Source organism: Callorhinchus milii, unplaced genomic scaffold (assembly GCF_018977255.1).
Source record: "Callorhinchus milii isolate IMCB2004 unplaced genomic scaffold, IMCB_Cmil_1.0 Scaffold5, whole genome shotgun sequence".
NCBI classification, from domain to species: domain Eukaryota; kingdom Metazoa; phylum Chordata; class Chondrichthyes; order Chimaeriformes; family Callorhinchidae; genus Callorhinchus; species Callorhinchus milii.
Window position 1 is genome coordinate 51,125,507 of NW_024704746.1, and position 12,841 is coordinate 51,138,347.

A 12,841-nucleotide genomic window follows, 5' to 3' on the forward strand; every position below is an offset into this window, starting at 1 on the left:
AGCTCACAATCGAACAACAACAAGATTACATTTGTATAGGGCCTTTCACGTCGGGAGGATGTCCCAAGGCGTCGGACAGTATACGGCATTTCAGACCCAAACTGGGGTCAGGGGGGAGAAGGGAGGGCAGGGGAAGAGGGGTGGCTGATGGCATGGTTGAAGAGGAGGGTTTTGAGGCAGGACTTGAAGGGTGCTAAGGAGGGAAGGAGGGAGCGAGGCGGAGTGATTGGGGGTTGGAATTCCAGAGGTTGGGGGCAGAGTGGTTGAAGGCTCTGTGGGGCGGGTGGGTCGGGGAACGTGGAGCAGGCCAGAGCCGGCTGAGCGGAGGGAGTGGGTGGATTGGTAAGAGGTTAGAAGGTCACAGAGGTAGGGTGGGGCGAGGCCATGGAGGGCTTTGTATGTGAGCACCAGGATCTTGAACTGGATCCTCTGAAAGATAGGGAGCCAATGGAGTCGGGCGAGTATGGGGGAGATGGGGTCGCAGAGTTTGGTGCGGGAGCGGAGATGGGCTGCAGAGCCTGTGGAGGGAGGAGTTGGGAAGGCTGACAAACAAACAAGAGCTGGAAGGGGAAGGGGTGACAATGTCCCTAACTGATTTGCCCTTTTCCTGACCAAGGCACAATGATGTCAATTGCAGGGAAAGTAGTGATCGTTTTGGACACCTCATTGTCAGTTGGGTTGCAATGTTGTAAAGTTCAGAGAATATTGCATGGTTTATTTGTGTATCCAGGATTATACTTTGCTTAACTGTGTGCAAGACCTCTTTTTCACGCAGGTGGCATAAGGATGGAGAACAATAATAATAATAATAATAATAATAATAATAATAATAATAATCCTTGCATTTGATATAGCGCTTTTCACGTCGGGAGGACGTCCCAAAGCGCTTCACAGAACACACTGTAAAGTGAATTGACTGTATATTTGTGGGCGAACGCGGCAGCCAATTGTGCACAGCAATGTCCCACAAACAGTCGTAGATTGAAAATGACCAATTTATTATTGTTTTTTGGTTTTGGAGGGATTATTATTAGGCGTGTGGAGTAAGGAAACTTGCCCAAGGTTTCGCCCTCTGCCTGGAATTGAACTCAGGTCTCTCGCTTGCAAAGCGAGTGCTCTAACCACTGAGCTACAGGACTCCACACGCCTAATAATAATAATAATAACAAGGAGTGGGATGGGATTTGCAAACAAGAAGACATTTCATTTCTACAGATAATGCTGTGGGTTTTTGTTTTTAGCATTGGGACACCATTGTCTTGTCTCCTGAAACAATTGTTTGAATATAGATCAGTACCTGAACTTTTGTACCTTGTTTTCCTGGCAGGAGAAGTTGGATGGAATGCCAGGAGAATATCGGGAGGGAGGGCCCCCAAAAAAATCTCTTTTTGTTTCTTATAGGTACTATTGTGTATTTTATTTCGGCTCATCTTGTGTGTACAGTTGACTTCAGGGACAGTCAATTTTCTTTGCCTGCAGGAAAGTTGAGGTTCTTTTGGACACATCATGGGCAGTTAGGTTATGATATTGTAAAATTCAGAGAACATTGTATAGATATTCTTGTGTATCTTTGATAATACTTTGTTTAACTGTGTCCAAGATGTTTTGTAGGATAATGTGATACACACCAGCAGTGGTTGGATGGAGTGTGAGGAGTGGCAAGGAACGATGGGACAAGGAGATTTTTAAAATTTCTTATAGGTATTGATGATTACATTTATTTTTGTGTGTGGATATACCTTATCTCCAAACACAATTGTCTAAATATTGGTTAATACCTGTGGTTAATACTCTATAAATGGAATCTTGTTGTTGTACCTTGTTTTCCGGGCAGGAGCGATCAGATGGAGAATGAGGAGGAATGGAACAGTGGACCATCAACAATCAACATCAGAAGTGCACTGAAAACAGAGATGTGCTATGTTTCACTGTCATGGTGTTCTGATTTGTATTTTTTATCATGTTGTACCATTGTGTTGTTGGTTTTAGATTAGCTTCCACAGAGTGACCATTTTGGACACTTCATGGACAGTTGCGATGCAACATTGTAAAATTCAGAGAACATTATTTTGATTTTCTTGTATATCTTTGATAATACTTTGTTTAATTATGTGCAAGATGTTTTTGTTTTGCAGGATAATGGGACACAGCAGTAGTGGTTGGATGGAGTGTTAAGAGAGGCCTGGGAGGGAAGTGATTTTTTTTATTAATAGTAGATCATAGCTGTAATCCCCTCACATACATATGTACGCACGCACACAAGCCTGCACACCATGTCACACTCATTCTCCTGCCCCATCTCTTGTTCCCTCTTCTAAACCATCAATTACTCTCCTCTCTGCACATAAAATTCACACTTGTGTAGCAACTTTCACTTTGGAAGGAATCTGATGGTAAAAATAATTAGTCAGTATACAAACCTCAAGGGCTCTAGATGTTTTATTCACTGAAAGAAACATTTGTGGAATACCTTTGCAATATGTAGTGACTTGCTAAAATCATTTACACAGCAGACACATTCAGTCTCTTAACTAGCTCAATCTGTTCTTCAAAGGGAAATATTGGCAGTTAAGAGAGATGACCCAGAGGGAAACCTGTTATATAAATGCAAGCTGTTGTTGTCACATTTAGAATGGATAATGAAATCTATATTTGGAAAGTATCATCATCCATGCTTTTGGGTGCAGTGGTGGTTAGTACTGGATTATCAGAGGTGTCATCTTTTCAATGAGACATAAACCAAGAATCCACCTACTTCTCCAATAAACATAAAATATCCTGCCACACCATGACAAAGGAGAGTATCTCCCATTCTAACAAACAATGCTTATGACATTCGTCATTCAATCCATAGATGTGGTTGGAACATGGCTGTGCAAAAAATCGCTGCCATCAAACTTTCCAATTGAATCCTGCTTCGCACTTGGAAACATATTGATGACTTGAGAAATGACTAACTCAAATAAAATGATACCAATCCACCTGTGTCAGTTGTTCTCAACTCATCTGACATCTACTCACCAAAGTTCCCATCTCATTATGAAGCACAGAAAAGGAAGACTTGAAACAAAAATAGAGAGGGCAGGGAAAACTCAGAAGGTCAGGCAGCATCTATAGAGAAAGGAAAGTGAGTCAACGTTTTGAGTCCACGACCCTTTGTCAGACTATAGACTTTCCTTTCTCTATAAATGCTGCCTGACCTGCTGAGTTTTCCCAGCCCTCTCTGTTTTTGTTGCAGATTCCAGCATCTGCAGTATTTTGTGTTTTGTTAAAGAAAGATTTGATCCTACCTCAGTTCTTGAAACTGAAATGTCTCCAATCACCATTGTTGGATTGACAAGTGGTGATGGTCTGACACTGCAGTTTAAACAAGAATCCTGCTTGCAATCTGGATAAATACCCTAAACTCGGAAAAGTCCCATTCAAACTGTGCTTTCCTTCCTACCATACTTCTTGGCAAAATTGGATCGTGCAGAAATGACAACCCCCAAAAAACAAAACGTCACCAATCGGTTGACCATTGAAAACATTCCCTCATGGGTCACACAACTGGTGAACAAGGCACACATATCTATCCCATCATCTGCTGAGTACATTTCTCTCCACAAGGTGTAATAGCTAGATTCATTTAAAATTAAACAAAGAAAAATGAGTCAGTTTGGGGAAGGTTTGAACACGACCCTCAACTCGCACAACTAGACTTTTCCAAACAAAAAATATACACTTGAAAAAAATGTAGGGCCTTAAGATTTCGGTTCTCATCTCGGCAGTTTCCAGCTAAAAAAAATTCTGAAAACCCATGTCAGAAACTAACAGAGAAGAAGAGAAAAGTAAAGCACTAGATTCCAACTAAAATCTATTACAATTGCCTCAGTCAATGGTCAAAAAACACCAACTCTCAATGATTTGTTCACAGTTAAGACACATCCACTCCAAAATAGAAGTCACAAACTTCTTAGCCTGTACATTTTCATACATCAGAAAACTTGCTTCCTTCCCAGGTGCAACATTTAGCTCGTGTTCCTCGAAGGATACAACAGCAACCAATCCTCTACAGCTCCTAATTAGTTTCAGCATAGAGAATCTCCCACCGGCTGGAGCTAGTCAATGGTCTATTGACCCAGACATGGATGGGAGATAGTTTGCTGTCTGAAGCCAGAACTGAAAGTCATGATGATCATGTGGCGGCTCTGACAGAGGGATCAATGAGGAAGGAAAAATGAGGCAAAGTTTTTCGTAAGACCAGGTCTGATCAAATTGTTATCCTGTTAAATTTAAACACAGGAGATGTTTCATTTCATTGCAGTATTTACTCAGTATGTCAGAAACATGGCAAATTGCACAGAATCCATTAGATTTGCAAATATGATTCCACATTCCCCAACACTCTCCACTCCACTTGACAAGATTGCTTCAATTGAACATCACATCTTGTCTTTAAAAAAGGAACTCGATGCTGCAAAAGAGTGTAATGACAATTAATTTCTAATCTAAAACAGCAAATAAACAAATGGCAGTTGAAGTCACATTCTTTGGGTCCAAGTGAATTGGATACAAGTGATCCAACTTCACTTGACCTAGGTTCCATCCAGCCAACAAAAACTAATAACACCTCTGTGTTTTGTGTTTATATTATATTTATACGCTTAGAATTATTTTTCCTTACTTACCTTGATCTAATCAAGGTATCATGCCTAACGATGATCTAGATACAAATTGGTCATTCTTAATGGATATTTGTTGAACATTGCTGTGTGCAAATTGTCTGATGTTTGCTTGAAGTTACAGTCACTCACTTCATAATAAAATCCTATGAATCAGGTTGAGCTACTGAGATTCCAATACAAGCAAGCAAGCAAGCAAGAGTAAAAGGTTAGTCAAAGGTGGGGTCGGTCCAATTAGGGACCCTTGTGGAAATCTTCTTGTTGAGGCAAAGGGCATGGCTGATGTACTAAATAAGTACTTTGCAAAAGAAGACGATGCAAGCAATGCCACAATATCGCAAGCGTATGAACAGAAATTGGATATGATAAAAATCAACAGAGAGGAGGTACTGAAAAGGCTGTCGGTGCACAACGTAGATAAGTCAGCTGGTCCGGACGGTCCGGACGGGATGCATCCTAGGTTACTGAGGGAAGGAAGGGTGGAAATAGCGGACGCTCTGGCCAATCAGGCCAATCAGCCAAATATCAGTAGTAGGGAAACTTCTGGAGACTATAATATGGGACGATATAAATTCTCACTTAGAAAAATATGGTTTAATAAAGGACAGTCAACATAGATTTGTTAAAGGCAGATCGTGTCTGACAAACCTAATAGAATGTTTGATGAAGTGACTGAGAAGGTGGATGAAGGTAGTGCAGTAGATGTAATTTATCTAGATTTTCAAAAGGCATTTGTCAAAGTGCCACATAAGAGACTTATAAACAAAATAGAAGCCCACGGTATTAAAGGGACTGTGGCAACATGGATTCAGAACTGGCTGGGAGACAGAAAGCAGAGAGTGGTAATAAATGGTTGTTTTTCTGACTGGAGTGAGGTGTGTAGTGCTGTCCCTCAGGATTGGTATTGGGACCACTGCTCTTTCTGATCTATATTAATGATCTGGACCTGGATAAAGGGAGCACAATTTCCAAATTTGCAGACGATACTAAGCTAGGAAAAGTAGTTAATGGTGAGGAGGATAGAACCAGACTCCAAGAGGACTTAGACAGATTGGTAAAATGGGCAGAAATGTGGCAGATGAGGTTTAATGTGGAGAAATGTGAATTGTTCCATTTTGGAAGGAAGAATGAGGCGAGGCATGATAAGCTGATGGTACAATCTTAAAGGGAGCAAATGAACAGAGAGATCTGGGGGTCCACATAACCAAATCTCTGAAGGTGGTTGGACAGGTAGATAAAGCTGTTAAAAAAGCATACGGGATACTAGGTTTTATAAATAGGGGCATAGAATTCAAAAGTCAGGAGGTTATGTTGAATATTTATAAAATGTTGGTTAGGCCTCAGTTGGAGTATTGCGTTCAGTTCTGGGCACCACAGTTTAGGAAAGATGTTAGGGCATTGGAGAGAGTAAAAGGATGATACCAGAAATTAAGGACCTTAGTTATGAGGAGAGGTTAGCGAGAACTAGGATTATTCTCCCTTGAGCAGAGAAGATTAAGAGGGGATTTAATAGAGATTTAATTAAGATCATGAGAGGATTTGATAGGTTCAACCGGGAAAAACTGTTTCCACTGGCAAGTGGGTCAGTAACCCGAGGACACCAATTTAAGTTAGTTGTTAAAAGATACAGAAGGGAGGTTAGAAATTTTTTTTTCACCCAGCGAGTTGTTCGGATCTGGAACGCATTACCTGAAAGGGTAGTGGAAGCCGATTCAATAACAACTTTTAAGAGAGAAGTATATATGTATTTAGGGAGGACAAGATTGCAGGGCTATGGAGAGAAAGCAGGTCAGTGGGATTGAGTTGGATTGCTCTTTTCAGAGCTGGCGCAGACACGATGGGCCGAATGGCCTCTTTCTGTGCTTTATGATTCTATCATTCTATGAAATGTAACTTCCATATTCAAGAAAGGTAACAGAATTGTAGATCCATTCACCTGACCTCAACAAAAGGAAAAATAATGGAGTCAATCATCAGAAAGAAAATGGAAGATTACTTCTAGAAAAATAATCTAATAAATGACAGGCAACTTGAATTCAGAAAAAGCTAGGTCTAATCTGACCAACTTGATTACCTTTTTTTGAGGAGGTTATGAACCAAATTCACAGTTGGCAGACATATGATGTATATCTAGACTTCCAAAAGGTGTTTTGCAGTGTTCTACATGAAAGACTCATTGACAAATTGAAGTCATTGCGTATTAAGAGAAGACATGTACATGGATTCAGAATTGGCTGAAGTGAAGAAAGCAGAGGATCATTGCTAAGTCATTTGATTGTACATTCTCAGAAATCATATTCATAGAGTCAGGCCTCACCTAGATTACGGCATAGAGATGTGGTCACCACAACCTAAAGGGGTTGGCCCAAGCCCTCGAATCACTGCAGAAAAATGTACAGATGTTGAATCAAAATATTAGAGGAACAGCCTATGAACAATGATTAGATAAGCCATGGATCTTCAGTCCTGAGAGAGACATCTCAGAGGGGATCATATAGAGGTGTATACAATTTGCATTGGAAAGATGAGCTCAAATAGGCCAAAGGGTCTTCTTCATCCAAACTAATCTTGTGATCTATCCTAATCTCATGTTGGAAAGTTTCCCACAGTTCAAACACTGTCTAAGCTGCCTAATTTTTCTGCTTTGTTTATCTGGGCTTAATTTTTTTTATCTCATGGAAGTTTGCTTTATTCTAGTCAATAACCTTTTCAATGACTCTCCTTTTCAATGTTTATACCATATCTAATTATTTTGTGGTCCCTCTTTGCTCAATGCTTCATGGTTCTTAGAATATAAGGTGCCCCACTTCATAACCAAGAACAAATCAGTTCACCCTGTTCCTTGTTGGCCTTGAAATATACTGATCTCGAAAACAGTGGTAGACTCATTGCAGAACTATATCTTCCTTCTGGCCATTTACTTTAATCCCAAGTACCCTTTATTATGGCTCTCTCACAAAGGAGACGTATCTTTCTTCTCTATCTCTATCTTATTCTCTATGGGAACTAACTGTTCCCATTCTAGGTGTCAATCTGGTTCAGTTAGTAGCTCTCTTGCCACTGAAACAGAAAGTTGGGATTTGAACTCCAATAAAGTACATTGTCAGAGGTGCCATTCGTTGGATGAGACGTTAAACAGATGACGTGTCTGCTTGGTCAGGTAAAGGATAATATCACATGGCATTATTCAGAAAGACAAACAGTTTCTCTTAATGTCCTGACTGACAATCCACCAAATAAAATCGAGTCGTTCATGTCATGGCAGTTTTGTAGGACATTGCTGTGCACAAATTGGCTGGCGTCTGACAATAAAATATACAATCATTACACTCTACAGTACATCACGTAAAGTGCTTTTCGATGTCCACCTGTTGGGAAAGCAGTTATATGAAATGATGTAAGGATTATTATAATGTACTTAGTGGAAGTTTTCCTTGTCAGGAAATTGCAGCCCACTTGCTTAGGGTCAAAATTGGGATCTGGTACGATGCCTTTTGAAATAGAGGATGACATTTTCTTTCTTGCAGAGCTGGTGGTAATAGCATTTTCCGCACAGTTACCATACACAGTTATCGCACACAGTTACTACACACATTTAGCACACACAGACCCAAAAAACTCGTGATAATGAATTGGGCTGGAATTCAGTGTAACCGGGCTGAACAGAATTTTCTTGTTTCAGACTTTCTGGACAAGTTGTTTGGTCAACCCATGAGTGACAATAACAGTCAGGTCAAGGTTAATGGTTTTCCCTTTTATTTCTAGATGTGCTTTTCAAATATTCTGTACTGAATGAAACACTCAGTTCTTGCATTGTGTTTAAAAGCTAGAGAATAGTTAACATGTTCCCATGTTAAGGTTATGAGCAAATGGGAAATGATCACATGAGTTTAATTCAATTGAAAAGACTTGGTGATTTGGGGTGTCCAGATCCCAGACTTTTTCTTTGATCATACTGATTAGAATCAAACTTCCCCATTGTGTTAATTTTGAGTGCGATCAATAAGTTTGGGAATCAATGTGAGAGTTTACGTGAGCACTGCAGTTTACGTTATCTGGTGGATTCTCTTCTAGCCTCATCGAGTTGCAGTGATTGCTCCACTTGGGCTGTTCATGACTGATTGACCAGCAGTGATGATATCATTATTGACTGCACCAATGGTGCCCGATTTCTGTCCTTACAAAGAGCTGCAGATCTGTACATGTACACACACGTGTTCCGGTTTCAACCCTGAAACCTCATTTCAATAGGAAAGACAGAGGTAGGAATTGGAGTGAGAATTCCTTTTAAATGTCTGAATTTAGTATGACTTTAATGTTACTGTTTTCATTTCAGATCCAGGAAAGGATCTTCACTCTGCAGACATGATGCTGGGATGCTGGGTTTTGCTGTTCGGTGCTTTGCTCTCCTGTGGTGTTTCAGGTACTTTTTACTGTACAGACAGCAACAAGACATTGCTCTGCTCTCTAATCCTGGCAGAAATATGGATCAGGTGGAATGTTGAAGGACCGAGAGAGAGGAAAATGTCATGCTTTGAAAATTCCTACCCTTCACATACTGGGGTATACAGTGCAGCGAAAGGGGAGAAAATTCTCAATTGAACTTGTAAGATACCATTCGTGGACCATACAGTTAAGATTTTCAGATCTTCTGGCAGATTAAAATATAAATCATTGTATTGTGCAGTGTAATTTTGTTTGCTTAATGTGTGTTCTCACATTCTCCCCTGTGTTGTGCGTCCACCTACCCCACACCTTGTATGCATGTGCAGGCACACACACAAACAGTTTGGTAGCTGCTGAGCAGGAATTGGATTGACGCGTGAGTTCTCATGAAATATCTTTTTTGAATACATTCGGAATAATCCTCTGATTCTTGGCAAAATTACTGGTCTTGATGGTTTTAGTAAAGGAGTCAGATTCACTTCTCAAGATCAGTAAATTTACGACAACAATAACAACAACTTAATAGCATTTATATAATGCTCTTGATGGAGGTTAATGTCTTGGTGTGCTTTACAAGGATGTGGTGGTCACGCCAAGCGAGGGAGAGAGGGAAGGGGGAGGTGGGCACAGACAAAGAGGTTGGACATAAGTTTAGCGAGGGTGAGATCGATCGTCACCATCGAGCTTTCACCTCGAGTTAAAGGACAAGCACACCACCCAAGTACGTCACGTAAATGCATCTTGATAGACATGGATTGTGCCATTTAATGCTTTTGTTTGTGTAGCAGATGTTTTATTTAAATGTCTCAGTGAATCTTGCAGTGCATTCTGGCCAGTAAATATCAGAGAATCCATCTCTGAGGAGACTTCCTGAGGTGAAGCCAAATGAAAAGAGACTCGTTAGAAAATCATAGCTTCGTAGAAGTAAAAAGATAAAAATAGCAGCTGCTTGCCTGCTGCTGTAATCTGGCCCACCGATCGGCTCAGATGCGTCTCAGTGCTGTAATGTTCAACTCCCAGGGAAGCTATGCGCAGGTCCCACCCTGCAGCTCTGCTCACCCATGCTACCCAAGCACTCTGGCCAGCAAACCAAGATAGTCTTTAGCCTGTAAGCAATATCCACTCTGGCCAAAGGTGTATGCTCACAAGTTTGTTTTGATCAGGATGGTAAAATCAGGCAGAGACTTGAGATTTTATAATCAAGCAATATTTATTTAATTAACTTGCATTAGCAAGTTATATATAGTAGTTAAAGATTAGCCACGGATGCACACTCCAAGGCAGTCAGGAAACTAGGCGTCTTGTTCAACCCTCAACAGTCCTTTCTTCCCCACATCCATGCCATGACCTACTCTGCCTTCCCCCACCTCCGCAACATTGCCCGACTCCGCCACTGCCGCCCCTCAGGCTGCCAAATCCCTCATACATGCCTTCCATACATTTAGGCTCAACTTTGCCAAACCCCTGCTTGTCGGCCTACCTTTTCCCCCCTAAGCTGCAGATCATCGAGAACTCTGCAGCTTGTGCACTTTCCCGCATCAGGCTCCCTGACTCCATCACACCGACCCTCACCTGGCTCCAGTGGCTCCCCATTCCTCAGAGGATTAAGTTCAAAATTTTTGTCTTCAAGGCCCTCCGTAGCCTTGCCCCCTCCTACCTCTCCGACCTGCTAACCCCTTATCAACCTGTCCACTCCCTCCTCTCAGCAGGCTCCGGCCTGCTCCATGTCCCCCGTCCAGCCTGCCCCACCATCGGCGGTCAGGCCTTCACCCTTTGGAAATTCATCCCCCATTCTCTTTGATTCACTCCCTCTCTTACCTCCTTCAAGCCTCCCCATTCGCACAGGTCCTAAACCCTGACAGTTTAGGGCTGTGGGACGTCCTCCGATGTGAAAGGCACTATACAAATGTAATTTTGTATTGTATTTGTATTATGCTTATAACTGCAATGTGTAATTCAGAACCGGCAGGTAATCCAATCCTTATATATATATACCTCTATCTGTCCAGCACACCAAATTGATCATGTCAACCTCAGTCTCTTCAACATGTCTCGGCAACATGTTCAAATGATTCGAACATGTTGCTAGCAAGGGTGGTGGAGCCAGGCCACTGGACTCATTTGAAAAGCAGCTTGATGTTGTGATGGAAGGAATAATAGGGTGGGTGTTCTAGAGGGATGAGATTGAATGCGCTAAAGGGCCTTTTTCATCCAGACCCACCTTGTGATCTGGGTTATGTAAAATTAGCCATTTCTTTTGAATTTCTTGTGTGTTCTCTGGCTTATGGGCAGAGAGGTGTAACATTGTTATTGCTTAGTTTTGTAATAATTTACAAATTATTCTGTTGATTGACATTGAAAACCATTTTATAAAGATGGGTATTCCATAATTTTCAACTAGGATAAGTCTTTGCAGAGCATTTCACGAAGACAATGTTGGAAGAAATAGGAGGATAGATATGTTGATCAAAAGAACGAACAAAGAGGTAGGATTTTAGGAGGCGTTTGAAAATGCGGAGCGAGGATATAAGGCAAGGAGATTTTGGAAGCAATTTCAAAAATATCAAGGACATAGTAGGTGAATGTTTGAGAATGATTGATAGAATGGAAGGGTCAAAGAACAAGCTCTGGGCCTGAGTTGGAGATGTGGAAGGTGTGAGCAAGAGAATGGGGATGGAGGAGGATGCAGGCTTAGGGTTGAGAAAGAGATGGATATTTTGCAATGCCGAAATAAATAGTGCCTCTGGCAACTTTACATGCATGGGTGCAACTTCACGCATCTGTACAACTAGATTACGTTTACTGGTAATCTCGCAGTTCAATGCAGCCAAGTGGACATGCAGGATGTTATAGTGCAGATAACCAGTACTGTAATACTGTCAACCTCCTCAGTTTTACCTTTCTTTCCTTCCTAAAAATGTTATTTCCAGGAACATTTCTTTTCATAGTTACACCACAACAATACACTTTCCTGTAAATTTTATGAAGCGCTGTGGGCATCCTCAAATTTTCAGTGGCGTTATATCAAATGCAAGGATTATTATTCATGATATTATTATGTACACCTATAGACAGAATGCAGAAACTTTGGTATTGGCTGAAATTTCTCTCAAATACAAAGATTAACATCTTGTCAGCGCCTTGAGACATCTTCCTGACCTGAATGGTGCAACATAAATGCAATCTGTTGATACTGTATATGAGGAAATGATAAGATATTTGTGACTTAGGTTTGTGATTATTTCAGCCTCTTTGTCTCATTCTTATTTGAATTGCAGCTTTCAATGAACAGGAACCATGGATTCAACATTCCCATCAAGTTCACTGTGACTCAGGATGGACTTTATTTCCAATGTTAAAGACTTGTTATAAATTCTTCACAAAAGCAACATCCTGGGAGGAAGCTGAGGCAAGACATGTGATACACTGACTTTTTTGTTATTAATATAATTCATCGCTAAACAGAGGGCATAAAATTATTAGCATTAATAATAATAATCCTTGCATTTGATATTTTTCCTTTTATGTCTTTGAGAAGTCTCAAAGTGCTTTACAGATTTTTTGTGGGCGCAACACAGCAGCCAATTGTGCATAGCAATATCCCACAAACAACTATGGACGAGTGACCAATTTTATTTAGGGGATTGTTGGCCAGGACACCAGAAGAAACTCCCTCTCTTTTCGAATAGTGCCATGGGATCTTTAATATCCACCTAAAAAGTAGGCAGGAC

The 12,841-nt window shown here is 40.9% G+C and overlaps 1 long non-coding RNA gene across 1 annotated transcript; it reads left to right on the plus strand.

Annotated features, from left to right (window-relative positions):
* Positions 1 to 4,059: 4,059 nt before the first annotated feature.
* Positions 4,060 to 12,506, plus strand: LOC103181868. The gene is made up of 3 exons (XR_488258.2): positions 4,060 to 4,246; positions 9,001 to 9,087; positions 12,389 to 12,506. It is a non-coding gene; the product is annotated as an uncharacterized LOC103181868 (long non-coding RNA).
* The last annotated feature ends 335 nt before the right edge of the window (positions 12,507 to 12,841 follow it).